Genomic DNA, 3933 nt, shown 5'->3' with positions numbered 1-3933 from the left:
TATATAATTATATATAAAGGGCATTAAATATTAATGCCTCACGCTATCGAGGGACTAAATAAGTAAAAAAAACTACCAAAAATAAGCAACATATTTACTGAAAGCGAGGTAATGCAGCTTTTCAAAATTTCTCTCTTAAAAACATTTAACTCAACGGTAGACCACTGGTTTCTCAATCAAATACAGAAAAAACTGTGAAGTAACCTGTATATATACACACAAACACACATATAACAGGCTTCTTTCAGTTTCTTTCTTATTTCTTTATTGCCCACAAGGGGCTAAACATAGAGGGGACAAATAAGAACAGACAAAGGGATTAAGTCGATTACATTGACCCCAGTGCGTAACTGGTACTTAATTTATCGACCCCAAAAGGATGAAAGGCAATTATTCACATTTTTTGCATAAACTCTACAGATACTTACAAAATTCCATATGTATATTCAGTGACATGATCATTCTCACAGCATGACAGCATTTGTAAAGCACACTATAAAGTTTATATCCAAATTGAATTGCTATATGTATGCTTCCCAACAACATGGTTCTGAGTTCGGTCCCACTGCATGACACCTTGGACCAGTGCCTTCTACAGCTCTAGATCAAGCAAAGCTTTGAGTGCATTTGGTAGATGAAAACTCAAAGAATCTTCTTGTGTGTGTGTGTGTGTGTGTGTTTTATATCGATGTCTTCCCATCACTGCTTGACAGCTGGTGTTGGTTTGTTTACATCCCCATAACTTGGCAGTTTAGCAAAGTAGGCTAATAGAATAAGAACTAGACTTGGAAAATAAGTAGTGGGAACAATTCATTCAACTAAAACCCTTCAAGATGGTGCCCCAGCATGGCTGCATTCTAATGACTGAAACAAGTAAAAGATAGATACTTACACAAGACACTGGACTTAGGGTGTTATGTCTAGAAACAGTACATAGAACTACATAATTATCAAGCAAATAATATATCGGTATATAGCCATGTTTACACCCATATTATTAATATATTGTTGTCAGAATCCATGGTTTAGTGTAGTATCTGTGTTCACTGGATCTGTAAGTTCAAACTTAGACATGAGCATTTTTTTATCTGATATAAAAATAAGGATGTAATACAGTGTATTAAGATTTGTCAAAGCTTTACCAATGTAGTTATACAGCAGCAGAATAACAAGAATATTCAAGATGGGAGTAGTGAAGGTGGTTGTACTAGTGTTAGTGGTGGTAGTATTGATAGTGATAATGTTTTAATTTCATTCCATAGTTAAGATGGTTTACCTTTGGATGTAAAGTGAAAAATAGTAGATAAAGAAAATAGCTTTCAAAGATGTTCTATTATAGACTGGATTCTTCAATGCTACCTATAAGAACTTTTACATATCTCAAGAATCAAATGTTTTAGAAAAACTGCAATTTTGTTATTTTATGGTTTCTCATCTTACAATTTTTAAAATAGCATGAAATTTGTGGGTACTGCTTAATGTAGTAATGTATCACTTTGAAGAGTCAGTGTCTGTTCGAATAAAAGATGTCAACTATTTCATAGTACATAAACCTATCAGATGTTCGAAATTTTTACTATTTTTCTTGAACTTACAAAGTGCTCAGTATCTTGATTATAACTAATTTTGTTGCACCCAACCATGCTCAAAAATTTTTCTAAAGATTTATGCATTTGTTACAATAGATAGTTTACAACTAGGAGAAAATTCACAATTATCACCATTCCCCTTTTAGAATTTTGCTTCATTCCTGCCAATGTAATATCAAATTTCTTCAAAATTAGCAACTCAATTGCTCCAACACATTCTGTACTTCTTGGAATAAGAAAAAAAATCCAACTTTTCAATTGGGTAAAATTACATAATTTCCAGTATGTGGATCTGTCAAATTTCAAATTTTGGCACTTCTCATCCATCCAAGAAAATGTGTATATCTTGAAAGTAACGCCAAACTTTCCAAATAAGTTCAAATGTTTGTCTAATGATATTCTGTCTCGAAAATTACCAACTACAAAACATGTTCAGATATTGCACTTAAAATATTCTGCATATGTTAGAAAGATCATTTTGAACTTTTTAAGCAAGTAAATTCCAAATAGAATTTTTGAATTTCACTTCATTCTTCCAATTTAATGCCACATGTTCAGAATTATCCGCTCAGTCCTAAAGATGCACTAATATTTTATTTAAGAGATTCTGTACCTGTTAGAAGGAGAAGAATGTATTCCAACTTCTTTAATGCATAAAATTCCATAATTTCTGCCATACACATATCTGTCAATTCATGGTTCCCTCATTCCCACTAGTTACAGTGGTCCTTCAAGGCTCATGAGCACTGCACTTCTTCCTTTAAGCTATACAAAAATGTAAGCCAAAGGCATGGATTATCTAGTTTACAGAATATTAGACATCTAACTGAGGGGACAATTCATATACTGTTAACCAGTATTGTAATATCTTCTTAGACAAAACACTTAACACTCGATGGTTCAGTTCAGTTTTCTACGTGCGTCACAAATTTACTAACTATAGCAACTAAGTCTCATTTGTGTACAAAGTAAATCGTTTCTAATTGTCAGTCTAGGACTAACTTTCAGTTGTAAGATTAACTTTAAATCAATCCAAATATCAAATTAAAGCATAAAGAAACATAAAATATCTTGACAATACGATGACTTGTGCAAGAATTAGAATTGGTATGCCAAATGCAACCATTTAGATTGGTTGTAAGTTTGCTATATAAGCCAGAATTGACATAAAACTGCTGTAATAGAGAAAGAAACAAGTAAATTAATACTGGCATTTCAAACATTTACTTAGTCACAATGGCTATGAAGTTGTGCCATTTAATTTTTGATAAAATTACAGTGAGTGTCTTTGTACTTATTGAACAAGGGACACGACTCTATTTTCCTTAAACTGGATAACTAGCATCCAAGTTGCCTGCTTTACGCTTGAGATCTTATCAAAAGGAAGATCTTTCACCTATAATAATAATTGATCCAAGAACAAAGAAAACCTACAAAAAGCCATCCCATCTGTTACTGCTGTACAATGGATGTGAAATTATTAAATCAAAAAGTAAGAAAAAATTATTTTCATTTCAGTAAGGCTCAAGCATAACTGTGGTTCAGAAGTTTGCTTCTCAACCATGGTGGTTCTAGGTTGTCCTACTGTGCAAGTGCTTTCTACTATAATCCCAAATTGACCAAAGCTTTGTGAGTTGATTTGGTAGCAGGAAAGTGAAAGAAAAAACACACTATGTATATATATGTCATAATTTTATGTCCTTTTTTTCCATACTGGCATGAGTTCGACAGGAACTGATGAGTCAGAAGATTGCACTAAGCTCCAGTGTTATCTTTGGCATGGTTTCTATGGCTGGATGTCCTTTCTAATGCCAACCACTTTACAGTATACTGGATGCTTTTTTTTTTTCATGATACCAGCACTAGTGAGGACACTAAGTAATCACAAGACAAGATCCCTTGACTGAATTATGGTATTGAAGAAAGTGTGTACAGGCATCTCTTTGTCTTGAGATTGTGTATTGATTGTAAACGAATGTCACTGTCACAGATATGATGTCATTTGTTTGCATGTTCAGTCAGTGTGTTGTTTGTGTTTGAAGGACAAAGAGGAAATATAACTTTACTTGGAAACTGGTGAGTATTAGTGAAGGAAAGGGTATCATGAAAAAGTGGATGTTAAAACAATAATGATGATGGTGGTAAGTTAGATTTTTAAGTACATTTAAAGTAGCTTTTATCTCAAGTTACTAAGAAAAATATTTAGTTTTGTCTTAATACTAATGAATAAAATGCAGAATTTCCATATAATTTTCTAGTAAGTCTCCTCCCATATTCAGACATCCACTACTAGGTAAATGTCTTAACTGATTATTCAGGATTCTACAACAACAAAGTAAACTCA

Source organism: Octopus bimaculoides, chromosome 1 (assembly GCF_001194135.2).
Source record: "Octopus bimaculoides isolate UCB-OBI-ISO-001 chromosome 1, ASM119413v2, whole genome shotgun sequence".
NCBI classification, from domain to species: Eukaryota; Metazoa; Mollusca; class Cephalopoda; order Octopoda; family Octopodidae; genus Octopus; species Octopus bimaculoides.
The sequence above is the reverse complement of the archived record's forward strand: the minus strand, read 5'-3'. Positions refer to the sequence as shown.